Raw genomic sequence first — 23,641 nt, forward strand, 5'->3', positions numbered from 1 at the left:
TCAGAGTCGTGAAATAAATAACAAAAGCATAAATAAAGCAGAACACAACCTCCTCATTCATTTTGCTCTTAGTCTTAATCATGGTGAAAACTGAACATATATTCTCCACTGCATACTCTAGTCTTTCTAACCTCCAAGAGAATTTCTAGCAACTTTCCTTGTTTGGATAAAAACATTCAACCAATCATAGTCATTTCATATTTTTCTGACTAAAGGCTATCTTTCAAAAACTTCTACTTCCTAGCTATTTACATTTTTAAACTTCTAACCTCTTAGTCTAGGCTGTCCTCCTTTTTCTTGAACGAAATGGGGAGCTGATGATTCCCTCTTTTCCATCCTATAGGTCTCCAACACTTTCTGTTCAATCAGCAATAAGTGAAGCCATAGAGAGCTGTGTGTATCCAAATTCTCTTCTTCACCTTTCTCCTCTCCCTCTTGCCTACCTTAGCTTCATCAGGTTTGCTTAAAAACAGTGGGATTTGGTTTAGGATCCTTGCTTATATGAAAATCTGACGAGTGATTTAACATTTGCAGAGGTTTTGAGAAATCTGATTCTCTGAACAAATTCAACTGATTAGTTACTAAGTACAATGGTACGATTTCTTCCACATCTCTAGCATCCTTTTTGATTTTCAGAAGTACTTCCTGGAGAGAATATAGAAAATGAAAGCACTATTGCTCTTGCAGATGAAGAATGTAAAGATCAGAGAAATAAGTTACTTCTCTTAAATGGCTGAGGGAAAAGGTAGCTGGACTAGAACATTCCAGTTCAGCACTGTGTAATCAAGGTATGTGAGACGAGGCTCAAAACCTCGGATACTTTCTGCCAGTCAAGATTGCAATCCTGTGCCCAGACTCCAAACACTCCATGTTGCCATGCACTGTCTGGCTTCATAGTAGGAGGTGCTCCATTGTTCGTTGAGAAGAAGAAAAATCTGCCTTTTTTCAGCTTTGGATGAGAAGCAAGTGACCACAGCTGATTAGCAGATCCAAAAGGCTAGGAACTCAAAGGTTGCTTGTTAAGTAAAGAATGACCAGATGACTAGGATGTGCCATTTGGCCAGTCCCTCAACCTCAAAGTATATTAGTAAGTTCTTAGAACTTAAGTTTTCTCTCATTACTACAGTTAAAAGACAAAAAAATTTGGAACCAATGGCAATTTACAGATCTTTATTTTTCAGTTAAAGAAAATTAAAAAGAAAAATGGTATTTCAAACTAGACAAATAGAAACAAGATAATGTCAGCATAAAGGACAGAATATTTAGACATTTAGCTTACCTATATTTAGCTTCTAGGACTTAAAAACTCTTCACTGACATATGGATATAGGTATAGATATAGATATATGATAGATTTATGTTTATTTACTAAATATGGAGGTATGTATTTAATTTGGGGAGAAATTTTTCACGTCCTGATTTTTCTGAATTTGAATGATTTGGTTGTACCTTAAGCATATTCATCTAATTTTGTAGAACATTTTCCTCTAAGTTATGGGTATCTCCTGGAACCCAGATGTGAGAATGTAGCAGATTCATAAAACAATGACCAGAGCTCACAGGTCTCCAGGATCTCCTTCCATCCATCTTTGATGTTTCCATCTGTAAATGTTGCACACTCCTCTTTTTTTGCACACCAGCCTTCTCTGCTGCTCAACCCCCAGGCAGCAGAGTGTCGTGCTCTATGTCCAGGGTTTTCACGTCTCCTTCATGTGAGAGAGAAGCTCAGGGTTAGCCTGGATCCTCTTGGTCTGGATTCCAAATTCCCAGGGACGGGTTCTGACTGGCTCAATTCAAATGAGGTTTCACACCTGGCTCTGAGAAATAGTGATATAAATATGACTGCTGGGCACAACGCAATTGCCTTATAATATGTAGTTGGTGGCCTGGGGGAATTAGGCAAATAGGAAAGTGTCTAGAAAAGGAAAACCAGAAGTTGGACCTATACTGCCAACAGTACACGGTACAAGGGATGTGGAGGGTTTTAGAGCATTGGTAACCGTCACAGTGACTGGTCTTCTTATCCACACCCCCTTCCCACTCCAAAAGAGTCCTGTCCATAATCATGGGAGGAGGAGGGTTAAGAATAATAAGGTAGGGGCCGGCCCCATGGCGTAGCAGTTAAGTGTGCGTGCTCTGCTGCTGGCGGACCAGGTTCTGATCCTGGGCGTGCACCGAGGCACCGCTTGTCAGGCCATGCTGTGGCGGCATCCCACATAAGGTGGAGGAAGATTGGCACAGATGTTAGCTCAGGGCCAATCTTCCTCAGCAAAAAAGAAGAGGAAGATTGGCATGGATGTTAGCTCAGGGCTGATCTTCCTCACACACACACAAAAAAAGAATAATAGTAAATTTTATGCAAAAAATAAAATGTACACAAGAAATGAATACATGGCAGAATTCTCGGAAAGGGACTGTGACAGAAGGTAGACCAAAGGCATGTGATTGTGTGTGTGTGTGTGTGTGTCTGTGTGCGTGTGTGTTTGCATGTGGTGTGGCGCGAGGCAGCAGCAGGGTGTGCTGACCCTCAGCTGAGTGGCCTCAGTGCAGTAGCAGCACAGTCTATAATCATGCCCTTCAGATGCAAGTAGCTTCAGGCCTTCACGGGCTACATCAATGAAAGTGACTGTTTAACAGGAGGGAATGAAAAGTGTCGGTGCCATGTGGCAGCTGAGGGGACATAGGAAAACATGAAACTCTTAGAGACTCTCTGAAATAACCTAGGAGTCTTGGGGGAGTTGGGGCTGTGGAGGACCTGGACGTTCTGCAATAGCAGGATCAAGTGAGGTGCAGAATGCTGGCATAGGTGACTTCAGATGAAGCTCAGTACGATTCTTCGTACTTGAATTACTTCACTTCTGTTACTTCTTCCAAATCACCTTCTCCTGAAAGTCTCATAGTAAGTCTATGGACACCAAGTGTGTGCAGCTTCAACGTGTCAACTTACTTTGTAACACTGACACACACACACACTTCTGGGGAGTCACATTGTCATCCAAAGCTACTGTCTCCTGAGAATGTGGACTTCTCTGTAGTCAAGCTCTTCTGAAGATGAGCTGAACATTTGCTGGCTTTCAATTCTCATTCATTGGACTTCCACTCAGCACCAGTGCTGTTAACACAAGATTAAGACTCAGTCCTTGTATCAGACAGAACTTTCAGTTCTCTGCCTTGACCTATCACTGCTGTATGAAGACATTTTCATGTTAGACACATTGCTTTTTTTTTTTTTTAAGATTTTATTTATTTATTTATTTTCCCCGCAAAGCCGCAGTAGATAGTTGTATGTCATAGCTGCACATCCTTCTAGTTGCGGTATGTGGGATGCGGCCTCAGCATAGCCAGAGAAGCAGTGTGTCAGTGCGCGCCCGGGATCCAAACCCGGGCTGCCAGCAGCGGAGCGCGTGCACTTAACCACTAAGCCACGGGGCCTGCCCCACATTGCTTTTATGTCCAGGCATACTCTATGTCAACAACATATTCCCATCAGGGTTTTAGGCTAGGAACACTGGGTCTGACTTACCTGAGCTCTGGCTCACTATGGGTCCTCTACATCCTGTGATCACACATGTTAGATCGTCAACAGCAATCTCTGGCCCCGGGAATACCCTCAGCCATTTGAGCTCAACCTGTTTTGGGCTACTTGGCATCTTGCATGTCAGTCTTTGGCCTACTTAGATCACCTGCCCTCACTTGGCCTGAATTTGGACCCTTTCACACCTCACTTCTCACAGATACGTGCTTCTAGGGTCTCGTGGTCCCAGATTGCTCACTTCTGTCCTGGTTCTTACCCTTGATAACTTCATTCCTTTCTCACTGGATGCCACTCTTGATTCCTCGATTGAGATAGCTTCTCTCAATCTTTGAACATCTCTCATGATCTGCTTGCTTTAGGGCCCATGGTTCTAGTTTGGAATTGTGCTGTTTAGGAAACACTTCCTTAATGATATCCTAAGCCGGACACAGATTAATATAAGTAAATGACAATAGTAGAGAGACAGGTGATCCCCAAAATGGGCCATCCTAAATTAGATAGTTTTGAATTTTGAGAAATGATTTCAATTATAGTTTTAGAGTACAATTCTACATATTTTAGTGTATAGTTTTTGAGAGTTAAGTTACAAGGTTTCTACCTCAAAAAAATTGATATAAAAGTAACAATTTAGATGATGGAGAAAACTATGAGCATGTGTCCTGGAGCAAGGCAACTATTTGTTCTGATGTATAATTGAAGAAACAGGAGTCTGTCCAACACTCGGAATAAATCAGTCTGGTTGAGCTTACTAAGATAAAGTATGTCAGTCTCAAATATGGCACATTCATTAAAATTTTTCACTTTAACTTTGACTACAAAGTGTTTTTGTACGTTAAAATTTAAAGCAGTTTTAAGATGTACCTCCACTGTACTATAGCTTCCCATGCCAATGCAACAGTCGATGGGAGCAAAGCAATGTCTGAGCTTCAGAAGCCTGAGGATGTAAAGAAAGCAGAAAACTGTGTACGTGTTTATCCTGTCCTCCTTCCATGATACAACATCTCCCCCCTCATAAACTCAGGTAAGCTTCCTGCTAGCCCGATGTTGCTCTTATCTGTTCAGCTGCACTTTTGTGCTCACCTATGGCTCCTGCGTTAGGACCCTTTGCATTCTCCTGTTTCTCACCCCTCTTGGTCATCTTCACACCATTTCCATGTGCCCCTGGAATTGGGGTCAGTCTCCTTCGGCTCTTTCCTTGCTCTGGACCACATACACGCTCCTGCCCAAGGCTGATGGCTCCTCCTTGGTCCTTTCCGCTTTTTGACCCCTGGGACCCACTGTGTCACTCCGGGTCTCGCAATTTTGTGAAGGCTACATAGGGTCTCCACTCGCCTTCCATATCTGTAGATTTTCCATTGCGGAGCAGGGTCTAGCACTTTGGTTTTCAAACCATGCTTCGTGGAGCCCTCAGGTTCAGCAAGGGGCCTCAGGATAGGCAAACAGCAGCCTGAGCAAGACCAGCTCCAGGTGCAGTCGTCTGCATCGACCAGAGCAATTCTGATTAGAAAAATTTAAAAATATGTTAGATCTCCCCATGTTTTGGTTGAAATTTAGGTAATACTATTAAAAAACTAAAATCCTTACTCCAGGGGAAAAATTGGTCCTTTATAAATTTAGGTTCAGGGTCTTAAAGAAAAATATGAGACCTCTTTAGATGCTATAGAGTGAAGTATTATGTGTGAATGTAATTAGAGTTTTGAGGGGTTTCCTTTTCATTAATATCGTTAGACTAATAAGGAATACGGAAATTAGGAGAAAAGAGCCATATTTTTAGGAGGGAGACTCAATGTTGTTTATAAATGTAGTAGTGAAGTACATAATAGTCTAGGTATTCAAGATTCTGGTAAATGTCACAGATCTCATTTGGAAGCAAAGGAATGATGCAACATAAACAGTATCCTTTGCTTGGCATTAAAGGCAAATAAAAATGAAATTCAGGGTCAAATGCAACCACAACTCACCAACTCACATGCAGGATTCACACAGAAACCAGGTTGCATTCTGCCTAAAAACGGGGTTACTTTTAATCACAAAAAAAATGTAATATTTGAAATTGATCTAAACCAGATCTCTTAAGAGTTGAGTAATTATTTATCTTTTTGTGTTTTTACCCTTTATTTACTTCTGGCTCATTCTTTAATAATGATAAACTTCTGTCTTCCCTTGTATACGGTTTTATGATTGATTCTTTACAAACATGTTATGAACCAAAATAATTTCTGTCCAATCTCCACAATATTTCTATAAATCTCTGCTTTTAACAATAAACAGCACTATTAACTGTGTTGTTTGTTTAAGTCTGGATATCATAATTGCAAATATATTTTATAAATTATTTGAATGTACATAATGTATAAAAGTACATTTACACAGACATTAAAGTCTATCTATATAATTCCCTGGGAAGGGGGATCATTCAAGAGAATTGAGTCACAGAGCCCAGGGCTGAATGAGCAGAGCGAGGAAAGTCCTGTTATTGTTATTAACTGTGAGACTTGAAATCCAACAGAGGAAAGATTTCCATCCTCACTAAACAAAAGTGAGGCACAGAGGGCACAGAAATTAGCTCCCACTGGAGTTTCAGTCCCTTGATCCAGAGTGTTTCATCTGTTGTGCCTCAAGTGAGTTCCAGATGGACGAAGACATTGATTCCATTAGTGTTCCAGGCATTGGGGTGACTAAAATCCCCAGGCCAGTCTCCTCCTCCAGAAATAGCCTCCTCCACTTATTCTTGGGACAGTACACATAAAGTTTCTAGGTATGCCAGCACGTGGAAAAGTTTGGTGGAGTGGGAGGTGGGGAAACTGCTCTGAATCCCCAGGATCCAGGTAATTCTTTCCTAACTTCTTTCATGCAATTCAATCAATTATTCTTTATTGAACATATGCCAGGCATTTTTCTAACAAACTGCATAAGTTCTAATCTGATCTTTAAAGTAGAACTTTGCCTATTGAGAGAGTCAGGCACAAGCGGATACATTACCTTGCAATCTGAGAGTGTTCTTGCAGAGATAGTAATAAAGAGAACTGCAGTTAATATTCTGGAGTTTGAGCATTTTTGCAAAGGAGTCAGTGTTCAAATTTTGATTTGTATGATGAGGGAAGAGTTTGTTAGGCAAAGGCACTGGGCAGGAGCATATCAGGTACTGGATCTGGGGCAGCCAGAGCAAACGGGGACAAGTGTAGCAGGTGTGTAGTGGACTCTGGTGTGTGTGATAGGGACGGATGGTGAGAAGGTGGACTTGGGGTCTGGTTGCAGAATAACTTATATATCCATGTAAAAAATATGGATGTTACCTTGTTCCTAACAAAGAACCACTAATGAATTCAAATGTGGAACTGATGATATGTTTGAATTTTTTTGAAAGATAAAATGCACTATATGATGATTGGACTAAGGAGAGATGGTTACAAAATTATTTATTTAACCAAATTTTTACATTCCTATTATGTGTCAGGCCCTGCTCCAGGAACTGGGAGCACAGCATTAAACAAAGCAGCCACAAATCCCTGCCTTCAGAGAGCTTAGCTTCTGGTGAGAGGGCAGACACGTAAACAAGATAAATAAGTACTACATAGTATATTGGATGGTGATAAGTGCTAAGGAGAAAAGTAAAGCCAGGCAGGCAAATCGGAAGTGTTCGAGGGAGTTGTGATTTTAGCTTCGGTTGCCAGGTGAGGCCTGACTGAGAGGGTGATGTTTATGGAAGGACCTGGAGGAGTGAGACAGTGAGCCATGTGGACATCTGTGGGAGGAACGTGCAGGAAGAGAAACAGTGAATGCACACATCCTGAGGCAGGAGCATGCCCCGTAGACTCCAGAGAGGAGACCACATGCGTGACCGCAAATGTGTGAGAGGGAACACATTGCATAGGGCATTGTACAGGGCTTTGTAGGTAACTGAAAGCACTCTGACATTTACTCTAAAGGCAGAGGGAGCTATTGGGCATCAGGGAGAACATTCTTGACACTAATCCACATGAGAGGGGAAGTGACTCTGAACTAAGACATTGACCAATGAGGTAACTAGGAGGGGAAAAAGCGTGAGAAGAGTTTCTGAAGAATGGTGAGCATGCCACTAGTTTTCTAGCCACATAAGAAAGACAATGTAGGAAATGCAGGAGGTTGACCAAAAATGAGTGCCCACAGCTAGAAGAAGATGGCAGACAACTGGTCCTGGCTCTAGGCTTTAGCGATGTGAAATATTTCTATCCCTATTAAACATGAGGCCAGTCAGGCATGTGTGGTTAAGTGACATACAGCACACAGCTCATTAATTGAAGTTCACTAAGTGCCCTTTGTATGTTATAATATGAAACCTAATTAAGTGTGAAGGTCAACGGCAATTTTAAAGCAACAAGTTGTGTTTAAGCGATTATTGAGATAAAAAGGACTAATTCTATCATCTTATTTACATGATTTGTTGGAAGACATGGGCCAACTCTATTTCCCCTTCCCATTAGAATTGATTATTTAGGAACAATAAGAAGAAAGTCATAAAATAACTTTCTTTTTAAAAATTAATTTCTTTTAAGTAAATGTTTTGATTCGGGATTTTCAGTGAATTGTGTGGCCTTCAAACCAATTAATGATTACAGCTGAATCTGTCTTAAACAAGTGAGCAGATGGCCACTCAAGAGGTTGGATTTAATGAGGACACAACTATTCACATATGTATCTAATATATATTGTGTATATTGCATTTTTCTTAGTTTCATACTGTACTAGTTTCCTATTGCTGCTATAAGTTACCACAACACATGGTAACTTAAAATCACACAATTTATTCTCTTACAGCTCCAGAGGCCAGAAGTCCAAAATCAGTTTCATTAGGCTGAAGGCTAGGCATCAGCAGGGCTGGTTCCTTCTGGAGGCTCAAGGGACACCTTGCCTTTTCTAGCCTCTGCAGGCTGCCTGCATTCCTTGGCTAGTGACTCCTTCCCCACATCACTTCAACCTCATATGTCTCCTGCTACTTCTCTGGTAAAATCTCCCTCCACTTCCCTATGCTAAGGACACTTGTGATTACACTTAGCGCTCACCCAGATCACGCAGGGTAATTTTCATACCTCCATATCCTCACATTGTTCACATCTGCAAATTTCCTTTCCCGTATCAAGTCACATTCACAGTTTCTGGGGATGAGGATGTAGATGTTTTTGGGAGACCATTATTCAGCCTACCACACAGACTATTTACTATATATCACTTTATGGATTAGAAGGGCAGTTTATTATAGTATAAGAGTATGTAATTTAGGCTCGGAAATAGCTCATTTCTAATTCCAACTCCACCACTTAACAACCACTTGATCTTGGGAAGTTCCTCTCTTTAGCCTCAGACTTCCACTCTGTAAAATGGATGTAATGTCTTACAGAGTTTTTGAATATAAAGAAAGAATAATTACAGCAGCATCCGTTAATTAAGCACCTAATTACCCCTGTACCAACCCCTGAGGTTGCAACGGTAAATAATAAAGACCTGTCCTCACCCTTAGAGAGAGTATGACTGAGTGGAAACATAGATATTGAGATAAGCAAAAGCGCTGACCAGTTATGGGTGCTGGGGCAGGAGACAGATGTGGTCATGTTAGGGTAAATTGAGTGGCATCCAAAAAAAAAAAAACGTCTTAGAGAACTGGGATGGCTTCCAAAAGGGGTGACCTCCAAACCAAGACCTGGCACATGAGCAGGAGTTAGCAAGTCAGGAAGGGAAAGTAAGCGTCTTCGAGGCAGAAAGATCTAGAACATAAAAAAAAAAGAAAGAGAGAGAAAATACAATATAATTTCTCTGTAAATGTATCATGGAGTTAAGAAGACATAAAGTAAAAGAGGGATCTAAAAAGTTAAACAGGATTAAGACCATGACAGGCCAGATAAACCACGTTTGAATTTGTCCTCAGAACCATGGAAAGGACTAACATTTGCAAAGCCCAGGGATGACAGTACCAGGTCTGTGCATTAGAAAAACTCTTGGACAGCACCTATGGACAGTACCTATGGCCAAGCCTGCAGGTAAGAAGTCCTGGCAGAGTACACCTTGAGAGTCATAGTGCCTTGAATCTGGGAACTGGTGATTGATTTACGGAAAAGTAGAAGAATTCTGTTGAGGCTAAGGAGTTAGAATGGACAGGACTTGAAGGATATGAGGGAAAAGGGATAAGGACTAGTTAGGATGAGGTAAGGTTTCTCTCTTGGTTGAATGTTGACATAAGCTTTGAGAGAGGCGACACGGAGTATGGACAGATTGGGAGTGTGCGTGTGGAAGGGAGGGAGTGGTGGTGAAGCATCAGTTCTGGGTATGTCTGATTGAGATGCTGCTCAAAGTAGCCAGCTGTGAGCAGAGAGTCTATAAAAAAGGTCATCATCATATTTTTGTAGAAAAGTTGTGGATTGCATTGTCCAGCATGTATGTGTGGCCTAGGGCCGGTGGAGGGATGTACCAGGTAACTATTAATCAGAGAAGGTGATATGTGGACTATGGCGTGGGGGAGGCTGGGGCAGAGAAAAGACATTGGGAATGGCATTTTAGTGAGAAAGCACCACATGTGAACATTACAGATGTTAAAGAGAGTCTGATTTCTTTTATATAGTTTGTGAGCTAGAGAAGTCTCTGAGAAAAGAAAAACCCTCCTCATGTGAGGTTCATGGGTGCCAGAGATGTGAAAAAAATGACATGCTGAAGTAATTACTCAAAACGTGAAATATGGCATAGAGTCACACACCTCAAGTGAAACAGCTTCCTTTTATCTATCTAGGCTCTTCATTTCATCTGAGCACATACACGTGTACGCACACACACACACACACGACCTGAGATACTGTTGGCAATGGACTCACTCCTCTGGCGTTTTTGCTCCTTTCCTTTCCAGCGAGAGGCTGTGATCTTGTTAGGCCAGCCGCGGGCTGCAGGGTGGGGGAGGCTGAGCAGGAGGGCCGGGGAAGCACTGGAGACTCTGCCTGTGCAGCTTTGAATCAAGAGCATCCAAAGTGAACCTGACTGACTTAGACTGAAATGGGATGATGGATTGCCCTGCACTTGACAGTTATGACGGCTGTAAAACTCAAATCAGCGCCTAAATGGTCAATTATCAGAGGGGCGCATAAACAGAGGCAGGCAGGGAGCCGAGGATTCAATTTCCTTGAGCTATGCTGCCTGCTTTTCATTAGGCCCACTCTAATTTATTTGGGGCCCTGGGCTTGAGTACTTGGTTCTTCTTGATTTTCATGCCTAAATGACGTTTTCCTAGTTCCCACCTCACCTTTCTTCCTTTGTCAGCTCCTAATGGGCTCTGCTCTGACTGTGCACAGCCTGGGGTGCTGACATGAGCCTGTGGGCTGCCGTGTGTGTTCAGTTTGGTTAAGTCCCATAAATGTATTTTAAGTAATTATCCAAGCAAGAAACGCCAGCACCTGCCATGGGACCTGACCACCAGGCACGTGAAAATCAGAAGCTCAATAACGTCAGCCTCCAGTCAAATTTGACAAAGAATACTGGGCTCTCTCTCTCTCATGAAGCCAACCAGTACAGTATGTGCTAGTGAGGCCTCAGCCTCTGTCTTACAAGATAAAGTAAATAAAAACTCACCCCGGAAAATTGTCTCTTCTCTTTGTTGTTGAAAAAGCAAGGACTGTTGCTGCCACCTCCCTCTCGGCTTCTCTAGCTACACAGAACACGTCAAGAGAGTCTAATCAATCTTATTACAACAGAAGAAATTACTATTACGTGACTAACCTGATCAGGGCTTTCAGGAAAATGCATAGTTAAAGCCTCGAATGGAACAGACTGTTTAGACCCACCATTGCTCCTGTACCTAACTGACCATCTATGTCAAGGCCAGATATATTCGTAATAATAAGAACAATATGAGAGCTAAAAGTTATTCCCTATTTTATGGATTATTCTTACATAAAAACCCTGTTTTTAGTTTTCAAACTGAAGCTTAGAAAGATAAAATAAAAACAAATTATCCAAGATTACATGTCAGAGCCGGATTTTGAAAACAGGTCTTTCAAGTGCAGCGTCTGCATGCTCAAGCAGATTCTTGGCTGGTGAGTAGAAGCACTGGGCAGAGCCTGCTGTGGGTCCCTGCAGTTTTCACATTGCTCATTCTTGTCCTTCTTGCCATTAAATCATGATGTGCCCTGTACTTTTGGAACAGTGAGCATAGAAAGGAAAATATTAATTTTGCAATCAGCCATACTTGATTTCACATCTAGATCTTGCCTCTTACTCTAGCCTCAGTTTCTCCATCAATATAATAAGATAAAATCACCTGTTTAACAAAAGGTCCATAAGAGGTATAGTATATAGAGTTGACCCCTGCTCCCCAAGCAAGGGAGGGGTATTTATGTCTACATTTGCATGGCATGGTGTCTCTGCACCATACAATAGCCTCTTATCCATCTGTCCCTCCTCCCCATCACAATATGTTTTGACAAAATTATTTGACATCAGTAACTTCGTGTAAAATCCAGACATTGAGTTGATGACAAGAAGCTCATTATGTTATTCCTCAACAGACCATTCTATCTTTGAATGTTTGTGTTAGAAATTGAATAACTTTATTTAGCTGAAATATTCAATTTTAAAACTTTTATTTGGCCAAATTTTCTGTCTCTTTACATGACCCCATTACCAGTTTTAAAACACTTTGAATGCCACTCTGAGTCTGAACTACTCTAGGCTAAATGTGGCGAGTTCCTTCAGCCACTGTACCTCAGGTGATGTATGTGTGTGTTTTGAGGGTTTTTCTTTTCTGTGAAAAATTTTTAAGCAGAGTTAAACATAGACAGAATAATATAATAAATACCCATAGTAGCCATCACCCATGTTCAACAATTTTCAACATTTCATCAAAGAAGTGTCACTAGAGTCATAAATCTTCTTGGCTCCACTTCTCTGAATTCACTCTTATTGGTCTGCATCTGTTAAAAGTTATGGTGCCTCGCAACTAGAAGGATGTGCAACTATGACGTACAACAATCTACTGGGGTTTTGGGGGGAAAAAAAAAATAAATAAAATCTTTAAAAAAAAAAAAAAGTTATGGTGCCTAATTCAAGCCTATGCTAAAGGGAGAGTAAACTTTCCCCCTTTTATACTTATATCAGTGAGCACAAAATAAAATCACTCTGTCCTTATAGACGTCACACTTTTAAATTATAATGCGATTTACTTAGGAAAACTATTCAAACATATACTTACATTTTTCCATTTATTTCTATTTCAACTGATGGATGATGAAGTTAGATGCATGCCCTTAGATTCAGGACATGATGCCTATTCCAAAAGCCTGATTTTATACATAAGGAATTTTGCATCCAGTGAGATAAAGCAATTTCCGTAACATTAACCAGTGGCAAAAAAAAGCTAGAATATGGAAATTCTGATTCCCAATCCAGTGGGCTTATCCATTAACTCAGACTGAGTTAGTAGGTCTCAAAAAAATATTAAAGAATATAAAGAATCACAGATCACACAGAAAACTTGAACCGAGTGGCAGGAGGTAGGAAACGTGCATTTATGTATGTGCACAGAAGTCTATGTGACTGCGATAGATTAAAGATGGCTGCAAATTCTCTATTGCTGTCTCCACTGAAAGGGAGACTCTAGTTACCTTCCCTTTGAATGTAGGCTGAATTGAGTAATGATGTTCTTTTTTTTTAAATTGCATTTTTTGGTCTACAGTTCTACGGATTTTAACACATGTATAGATCTGTGTGACCAGCACCATCATCAGCATACAGACTGATCCATCACCCCAAAGATCTTCCACATGCTCACCTTTAAAGTCACACTATTCCCCTTCTAGTGATTCTTTATGCAATTCCAGTGTATGATGGTTTTTACCTACACATCCAAGCATTTCTCAACACCAGCTGGTGTCCCACAATTCAACTCAATGCTGACGCTATCTACCTGGAGACAGCATCAGATTCCACAGGTTAAGGGCTCAGTCCCACAACTCTCAAAAGGAGAGAGGTTCTGCCCTCAACTTCAGATGACAATCACAAGTCCAGTTTGTCCCCTGTGTTTCTGACTAGCTGTCTATAAATCAGAGGTTCCCACAACCCCCTCCTTGGGTTTCATTAATTTGCTAGAGCAGCTCACGGAACTCAGGAAACTTTTTTACTAACTAGATTATTGGTTTATTTCAAAGGATGTTAAAGGATAAGAATCAACTGCCAGATGAAGAGATACATAGGGAGAGGTCTTGAACATTTAGAGCTTCTGTTCCCATGGAGTTTGGGGCCTGGCACAGTGGCACATGTAAGTGCTCTGGTTCACCAACCTGGAAGCTTTCTGAATCCCATCTTTCTGAATGTTTTATTATTTTCTTTTTGGTGAGGAAGATTAGCCCTGAACTAACATCTGTGCCCATATTCTTCTATTTTTTATGTGTAGGTATCCTGCCACAGCATATTTGATGAGCGGTGGGAATCCCAGGCTGTGATCTGAACCTGTGAACCCTGGGCCGCCGAAGCGGAGCACTCGAACCTAACCACTAGGTCACAGGCCAGCCCTTCATCTTTCTGAATTTTTATGGTGGTTTCATTACATAGGCATAATTAATTAAATCACTGGCCATTAGTGATTGATTCAACCTCCAGCCCCTCTCACCTCCCTGAAAATTGGGGCAGTACCGAAAGTACCATCCCTCTACTCATTGTTTGTTCCTCTGGCAAAGAGCCCCTATCCTTAGGTGCTTTCCAAGAGTCACCTCATTAACATAAACCCAATTGTGGCAGAAAGGGACTTGTGAATAACAAGACACCCATTTCACCTTATGGCTCTGAAGCATTTTCAGGAACTGAGGAGAAGAAACCAAATATTATAACAAAAGATGTTCTCACTGCTCTTTATTACTCAGGAAATTCCAAGTGTTTTGGGAGCTGTAAGCCAAGAACCATTGACAAAAACCAAATACATATGAGAAACACATTTGGTCATCTGAATGACCAAAAATTTATTTCTTATAAATCACAATAGCACACCTTCCCTAACTCGTGGTATTCACTGATGTGTTCTACATCACTAATTGTTTTGTCCTTTCATGATGGTATAAATGGAATCATACCAGATGTAACCTTTTGAGACTGGTTTATTTTACTTAATATAATGCTTTTGAGATTCATCTAAGTTGTTGTATGTGGCAACAATTTACTCCTTTTTACTACTGAGTAGTGGTAGAGTGTATAGATGTACATTTTGTTTATCCATTCAGCAATCAAAAGACATTTGGTTTGATAAATAAATGACAAGCAATAGGATATATTGGAGTATATGAGGGAGCCATTTGTTGTAAAACTGATTCAACCTGAACTTGGTTTTCCAAAAGCGCCTGATGTGGCCATTGAGCATGCATTGTATATCTGCTTAAATATTTACTATGTCCCAAAGACAAGAACAATGCCCTTAAAGATAAGGATGTAACTTCCCCACATCCGCATTTCCTTAAGGATAAGCATCTCTCCCTAAACTAAGGGTTGATTGCTGACCTGCTGCGCTCACCTTGTGACCACAGACCTGTTGTGTTCGCTGAATTGCTGTGCCAGCAAAGCAATCTCGTGACTGTTGTAAAAGGGGCATTCCAATCATATTTGATGTGTGCGCTTTGATGGTATATGACCACTCTGTACACCCCACTTCTTTGGAGTACTCCATTCCTTTGTGAAAGGACTCTCCAAGGTTATATGGTCCTCAGAGTTGGCTCATAATAAACTCACCTCAATTTTGATTTATAGATTGCTTATGGATTATTTGCATCAACAGCTTTGTCTGTGGTTTTAGTGATGAAGAAAATTTCTGTAAATATTAGTGTAGTTTTTGTGTAGGTTTTGTGTTTTAATTTTTCTAGGTGAGGGTTTGGGAAACTATAGCCTTCAGGCCAAACCCAGCATCCCACCTGTTTTGTTTTGTTTTGTTTTTAAATAAAATTCTGTTGGAATACAGCCATGTCCATTTGTTAAAGTGTTGTCTGTGGCTTCTTTCACTCTACAAAGACAGAGTTGAGTAGTTGCAACAATCACAGTATGGCCCACAAAGCCTAAAATATTTACTATCTAGTCCTGTACAGGAGTTTGCAAACTCCTGATCTAGGATAAATATCAAGTGTGATATTTCTGAGTCATATGGTAAATGTATATTTACTTTTATAAGAAGCTATCATATTAACGTCTTGATGAGATACAACTACACACTTAATAGAATGGCTAAAATAAAAAATACTGGCAATACCAAGTGCTGGTGAGGATGCAAAGCATATGCAACTCTCATGCATTGCTGGTGGGAATTTGAAATGGTACAGCCACATCAAAAAAATAACTGAATTGTTTTTATACAAAATGTTGATGAAAGAAATCAGAGAAGACATAAATAAATGGAGAGACATGCATGTTCCTTAATTGAAAGACTCGATATGTAACCGCAGGACTAGGAACAGAATTTGCCACCCCAAAATATGTCTCTTTGGCATAAGAGTTATTTTAGGCTGATTATTTTTAAGAAACTGCAGATGTAGGAGAAGCTCTGAAAACTGAGGAGAACTCACCCTTTTGTAAGAGACATTTACATTTATAAGAGAAATCTCCATTTGTAAAGGTGCCTCCCTCTCTGTGCCAGGAAGAGGAGGATGACTCTAAATCTCTGGAAACCCTTATCAATAGAGAAGGCAATGGCTTAAATCTATATAATAACTTCACCCTTGTTTACTGTGCTTCTCCTGATAACCTCCGATAACCAACCTCATCTTAACAACAGGATGTTAAAAACTATTTTTCAGGGGTGGTGAGCCAACCAGGAGAATGTGCAGAAGAGAAAATTTTGATCTGCCAATCAAACTCATTCTGCCAGTGCTTCCACATACCAGCTCCCCTCCCTGATCCCTTAAATATTACCCCATACCCTGGATCAAGGAAACAGAGTTGAGAGCCTTTCCTTCTGTGTTCTTACCAATCGATTGCGTAATAAACCACCTCTTCTCTCGAAGATGAGTGTACCATGGTATCAGCTTCTGTGCACCTCAGGTGGCGAGGATTTGCTCAGCAACAAATATAGTAAAGTTATCAAATCTTCCCCAAATGGATCTATTAATTTAATACAATTTCTATCAAAATCCTTGAAGGATTCTTTTTTATACATATAGACAGGCTGATTTTAAAATTTATGTGGAAAGTCAAGAGAACTAGAATAGCAGAAATAATTCTGAAAAAGAAGAGTAATGTTTAAGGAATCATACTACCCAATTTTATAATTTACTAAAAAGCTAAGGTAATTGAGACAGTAATGACAGTACTCTTAAAAGTATAGACACTTAGCTCAATGGAATGGAAGAGAAAGTCCAGAAAGAGACCAACAAAAATAGGGCCAATTGATTTGTAACAAAGAGGCAAAGGAATTCAATGGAGAAATGATAATGTTTTCAAGAAATGGTTTTGCAATAATTGGACATCTGTGTTAAAAAAACTAAGTCTTGCACTTTTGGAGCAATTATAAATGATGCTGTGCTTTAAATTTTGGTTTACAATTGTTTCTTACCTATAGAAATATTAATTTTAAAAAAATTTTGTGAGTTGGCCTTATAGCCTGTAAACTAGTTAAACTCCCTAAACTCACTTAACAGTTTTAGGAGGTTTTTATTTCTGTTTTTGTTTTTTGGGGATAGAGTCCTTGAGATTTTCCATGTATGTAATCATGCTGTCTGTGAATAAAGGCAGATTTATATCTTCCTGTGCAATCACTATGCAATTCATTTTTCTTAAGCTATTGGACTGATAAAGACTTTTAGTACAATTTTAAATAGGAGTAATGAGAGGGAATATTCTTGCCTATTCTGTCAGTTAGGTATGATGCCACCTGCAGAGATTTTGTTGACATCCTTTATTGGTTTGAGGAATTGACCTCCTATATCTAGACTTATTATGTAATAAAAGTCTTATTATGATATCTATGTAACATATATGTTTTAATATGCCTATATAATAAACATAAAACTTATTGGAAGAAAGTATACAATCTTATGGAAACAAATTTACAAGATATACACAAGTGGTATTTATGTTATCAGATGGAAAGAATTATTATCATAAATATAAATTATCTCACAATTAATATATGCATTTAATGCAACTCTGATTAGAATTTAGATTTTTAGTTTTTATTAATTGGACAAAATTATTTTAAAGTTCATAGAGAGGAATCTATGCTATAACACTGTCAAGAAAAGAAAAGTTGGAAAATATACTGGAGGGAAACTTGATGACATACACATTATAATACCACTATAATAAAATTAATAAAGTATTAGTATAAAAATTGACAAGATCAAGTATTATGGACTGAATTTCTTCCTCCTCAAATCCATATGTTGAAGCTCCAGTAACCATACCTAAAAATGTGACCATTTTGGAGATAGGGCCTTTAAAGAGGTGATTAAGTTAAAATGTGGACTGTAGGGTGGGCCCTAACTTAATATGACTGGTGTCCTTATATGAAGAGGAGACCTGGACACACAAAAAGAAACATCATGGATACCTGAGAACAGAGGAAAGACCATGAGAAGAAGACACAGCAAGAAAGCGGCCATCTGTGGACCAAGGAGAGAGGCCTCAGAAGAAACCAAATCTGACAGCAAACTTGATCTCCAACTTCCAGCCTCCAGAATTGAGAGAAAATGAATTTCTGTCATTTAAGCCCATCTTTTATCGACAGATGTCCTGGTGGAAGAGATCCTCAGAGGAGCTCCTCTAAGGATCCTCATCTACACCTAAACCTAAGAGCAATGGTTGCAGCTTTAAGCCACTTAGTGTTGGGATGATTGGTTATACAGCAGGAGGTACTGGTGTACAATGTGCTTTACAAAACCAAAATATTAATACCCATAAAGTACAACAAACTTTTAAAAAAATGATGAAGAAAAGACAATCAATTTAATAGAAAATTAGTGAAAATCTATAAATAGGTAAACAGAGCAAACTCAGATAACCAGCACACTACTGAAGAGACACTCAGATTCAGTAGGAGTCAGGTAAATGCACACTAGAGTAGGAGTGAGCTGTGACTTTGAATCTGTCACACTGGAAAAACTGAGGAGACCTGTAATACCTATTGTCGATAGATATGCATATTGTTACAACACTTTTGGAAAGTGATTTGGAAAAATATCTATTACCATTAAAATTACATGTGAATTTCCCAAGCAGCTTCACTCCTAGAGATCTCTCTCATGGAAATAGATGCACCATTATATTAGGATATATCAACATATAGCTATATTTATTAGAGAATTATTTGTAGCATTAAATTACTAGAAATAAAGTCAAGATCCATTAAATAGTTAACTAAATTATGGTTATCTATACCAAAGCATATTATTCAACTCTTATACTGTGTAACCAGTTTTACTTGGAGGAATTTTCATGATGTATTATTGAGTAATAAATGTAATATATAAAGAAGTAATTTATAATAAAATTCTATTTTATAAAACAAATAACAAAATAACAAAAATAACCCTTCTATATGTGTTCTTATAGACATCAATATATGTTGTAAACATAGTTATAAGAGTATGGAGAAAAATACAGATTGTTAACATGTATTACCTGAGGGGGGGTGGGGAGAACTGTAGGAAGATGTGAGAGGGAGAAGGTAATGGAAGCAAAAGAGGAAACTACTTCATTTCAGAGTGATGCACAGTCTGTACATGTGAGGGCATGCTTAAGAGAAAAATGCAAGATGGAGAACAATGCATAAAACATAATTCTATTTTTGTAAAACTCACATTTGTATTTAAATGTGGCTTTGTACGTTTGTAGGAGTAAGAAAAAATTTGTGATTGAATTCACTCCAGGTTGTTTGTTGATTACCTCAAAGACATGAAGTGGAATGGATAAATATGAATAGCTTTACTCAAATATACGTATATTGTTTTATTGTGACATTTAACTTAAAATAAGCATGTATTAATTTGGCAATTCCAAATACAATCAGAGTAATTTTGTTTTTGTTTGCTAGTTTTTTAACTAAAGTCCTCACTTTATTCAGGTTTCCTTAGTTTTTACCTAATGTCCTTTTACTGTCACAGGATCTCATCCAGGATATCATATTACATTTAATTTTCATGTCTCCTTAAACTCCTCTTGACTGTAACAGCTTCTCAGACTTTCTTTAGTTTTTGATGAGCTTGATAATTTTGAGGAATAGTGATTAAATATTTTGTAGATTGACCCTCAATTTGGGTCTCGTAAACTGTCCCTCAACCTGTCTAATGATTTTTTCAGGGTTAGAATGGGGCTGTGGGTTTTGGGAGGAAGACCCCATAGGTACAGTGCCATTCTCGTTAGATCAATGCACACTGATGATTAACATGACTTATCACTGTTGGTGTTGACCTTGATTACTTGGCTGAGTAGTGTGTACCAGATTTCACCACTGTAGTTACTCTTTTCCCCTCTTTCCACACTTTACTCTTTAGAAGAAAGTTACTTTCTGCAGCCCGCACTTAAGGGGTGGAGAGTTATGTTTCTTCTCCTTAAGGAGGCAGAATTTACACAAATTGTCTGAAATTCTGGCCAAGAAATTTGTCTATTCTTCTCCATCACTAATTTATTCAATCATTTATTTACATCAGTATAGACATATGGATATTTCTTTCACACTGAGTTATAATGCAGTACTATGGCATTTATTCCGTCGTTCATACTGTTACAGCTTTGGGTTTTATGAGCTCTTCTAAGCGGCTTCTGTGTCTTTTTGATGTACCCACATTGGTTTGTTTTTTGAACATTTCCTTACTTTCTAGCACTGCAAGGTGCTCTATGCTCATCTGGTATATTTCTTTCTCCAGTGCTAGAATCAGCCATTTCTCCAAGGAGCCCTTTTTCCTTCTATTGGAAAATGGTATTAGAACCCAAGATTGGGTGACTTTTCATTACATAAAAATTATAACGGTTTTTTAAGTAGTCGGGAGCCATTAAAGATGTGAGTAGCAGAATACACTCACATACACACACATACACGCACACTACAATATTTTAGAAGTTAGTAGAAAGTAGATGAGATTCTAGAATGGAGAGTCTGCAATGGGGAGGCTAATTAGGGTGAAATAGATAAATTCCCAGCAGTATTTAGTAAAGGGCTGAGTAACAGTGGTGTACCTGGAGTTGTAAACCTGTTTTGTTTTTCATTTTTTAGAAGATGTTTGTGACCTGCCTTAAGACAGGGACCATGTCTCATTTATCCCCAAACCCTGAGGCAGTGGGAGAAAAGACAGAAAGAAAGAGAGGAAGGGAAGAGGGAGAGAGAGAAAAATTTTAAATGAGAGGAAGAGAGGATGGGAAAAGTAGAAGAAGAGAAAGAAAGAAGAAAGGAAGGAAAGGAATTGAGGGAGGTATGGGAAGAAATCTTCTAGAATAGGAATCTACAGTAGTTTTGAGAGTTTAACATACTGCCATCAATTTGTTCCTGCAAAGAAAATTATGCTATATCAATTACAGCAAATATTTGCATTTTGCTTTACAATTTGCAAAGTTATTTAATACAACTATAACAGTTTATAATGTGATGATAAATAATACAATAAACAACTCGCCATGACAGAGTGTGCTAGAGGAAAGATGAAGATCTCCACTGGGGATATTTGTCATTTCAGTGATAAAGCACATCTTTCCACAAAATCTAAAATAATAGTCATTGTCCTTTGAGATAAACAAAAACCACTGATTTATCAACTTTCCCCCAAAATATAACAAAAAACTATGTAATACTGAATTTACATTTAGAATTTTTATTTTTTTTTTGGCAAGGACTCACTTAGGAATAACAAACCAAATGCAAGAATGAGAAGACTTTTAAGTGTTCTTAAGTTAACATTAAGAATTTCTGTAAGATTCCAATTAAACCTAAAATCAACTTACCTGTGCTTACTCTACTGGCCCCCAACGATGCTAGAGGCTCATATTCCTGTTAAATTGTTGGAGATAACACAGGGGTGTTTGGTGACATGAATTTACATATGGATAAAATGTGACCAGTCTGCTTAATTTCCCTGAGGATGCAAACTTGGTAGAATACCAAGAATAAAAAGTCACTTTTTATTCAAAGAGCAGCACCAAGTTCTTCCAGCAAACACACACGTTCAAAAGCGCTGTAGTGTAAAATTAATTTTATAGCAATCTATTTAATAACACATCCTCTGATATATTGAGTCTGTCATATTGAACTGAGTGGTTTAAAATAGAACCCCCTCTCCAACCTCCACAAACACAAATAGGTTATTATAAGTTATGCCTTGGAAGTTCTTTGTATTTAAGTTTCTATTTCTCCATTTTTTTTAAATTATGAAAAGCCTATAACATGCCATGTATTTGGACTAGATGTCTTACATATCCTACCAAAATAAATGCTTTTCATAATTTGTAACTGTTCCTCCTTATAAAGCTATGTGTTATCACTAGGATTCTAATCCATGGCTTTCTAAACAAAGCATAATCTTTTTATTTTATGTTGCTTCATATGCCTCCAAGTTGTTGGCAGTTACAAAAAGTCATCCATAGCACCTAAACTATGTGAAGACAATAATGACAATTGATATTAGTGTGGTCATGTGATGATTCTCTTTGAGTCCTTTTTCTCCCAATTATTCTTCCCTTCCTGGCCAAATGTGATGCCTGAAAATCCACTGTTGAAGTCAGTTTCCTTCACAATACATACAGAATGTTCTTAAATATAAACACATTTCCTGGAAAGGGCACACAACAAATTATTTTTTTTGCCCTTAACAGAAAAAGAACCAGTGTGTATGAGACAAATGCAACGTCATTATCTGATGTATAATGGTCCTCTAATCCTAACAATATACTTCATTTTATATTACTACTTTTTACCAAAAAAGAGACTGAGGGTTACAGAAGGTCTGTAACTACTAAAAGTCACACATTTCATAGGTGAAGGAGTCAGAAGTCAACCCTGTGGTGGTCTCTTAAGATAATATCCAGCTATTTTAAAACTGATTGTGAGTAAAACCTTTAAAGGTTCCCCATCACACAGTACACAAGTGATAGACTTCACATTCCCTGGCATGATATAAATCCTTAATTTTTTCATTCCTTTCTTTCCTACTCCTCCAGCATCATTTCTTACCCTCTACCTTTCTCTATCTCCATTTTAAACTTAACTTCACAGTCATGCTAAATATTGAAATGTGGCAGTCACATTGCATTTCATTTAATCAAAAACAACAGACAACCAACTTCTTCCTTCAGAATGTATAAAATAATATCATGGAGCCAGCCCTGATGGCCTAGTGGTTAAAGTTCAGCACTCTCTGCTTTGGTAGCCCAGGTTCAGTTCCTGGTCGCAGCACCACACCACCCATCTGTCAGTAGCCATGCTGTGGTGGCGGCTCACGTAGAAGAACTAGAAGGACTTACAACTAGAATATACAACTGTGCACTGGGGCTTTGAGGGGGATAAAAAAGAGAGAGGAATATTGGCACCAGATGTTAGCTCAGGGAAAATCTTTCCCAGCAACAAAAAGGAAAATAATATCCTGGAAACTTGGATCTATAAGAAGGAATAAAGAAGGTGACATCATCGAGATGGAAATATTAGTTGTTCCTGACTTCAGTCCTCCTCAATAGACCAACTAGCAACTATCTATAAACAAAATACCATTGTGGGAATCCCAGAACACGAGAGTGAGGCTGAAGTACCCCCTTGGACAACAGAGACTGAGAAGGAAAGCATTAGAAGGGTAAAAGGAATGGCTACACTCTGACTGCATTGCAGTCAGGCCAGCACAGGGCTGCAGTGAGAGGGCCTCCAGGGCCTCTGGTTTCTCCAGTGAGAACAAAGAATCCCAAGGTGGACATCCAGCTCCCCTAGCATAGTGGGTCACTTTCCGGGAGACTGCTTGGGTCTTGCCTCACAGAGATTGAAGGGAGGATTCTGTGGGGCTTGACCACTGGAGATCAGATTGTGATAGAGAAGGAGGTGGGGCTTTCACTAACTAGTGCTTGGATCTTGGCTGACTCAGTTCCTCCTCTGTGGTACCCAAGTAGAGACTCCAGCTAGAGGATTTGCCCATCTGCGGGGCCAACCCAGTG

At 39.1% G+C, this 23,641-nt stretch overlaps 1 long non-coding RNA gene across 2 annotated transcripts in view; it reads right to left on the reverse strand.

Moving 5' to 3' along the window:
- Positions 1-1,153: 1,153 nt before the first annotated feature.
- LOC147916225 (uncharacterized) overlaps positions 1,154-23,641 on the reverse strand; it is a 106,103-nt gene continuing 83,615 nt past the window's right edge. Inside the window, exons 1-5 of one of the 2 annotated variants that reach the window (XR_015553152.1) lie at positions 12,741-12,947; positions 11,516-11,684; positions 11,123-11,198; positions 4,616-5,032; positions 1,154-3,112 (exon numbers count right to left, since the gene is read on the reverse strand). This is a non-coding gene — a long non-coding RNA (uncharacterized LOC147916225). Of the gene's footprint in view, positions 3,113-4,615; positions 5,033-11,122; positions 11,199-11,515; positions 11,685-12,740; positions 12,948-23,641 lie in introns of those variants that run through there. The other variant, XR_015553153.1, reaches the window with a different exon arrangement.

The sequence above is a fragment of the Ceratotherium simum genome, chromosome 9 (genome assembly GCF_057802395.1).
Source record: "Ceratotherium simum simum isolate JZ-2026a chromosome 9, ASM5780239v1, whole genome shotgun sequence".
Classification (NCBI taxonomy): domain Eukaryota; kingdom Metazoa; phylum Chordata; class Mammalia; order Perissodactyla; family Rhinocerotidae; genus Ceratotherium; species Ceratotherium simum.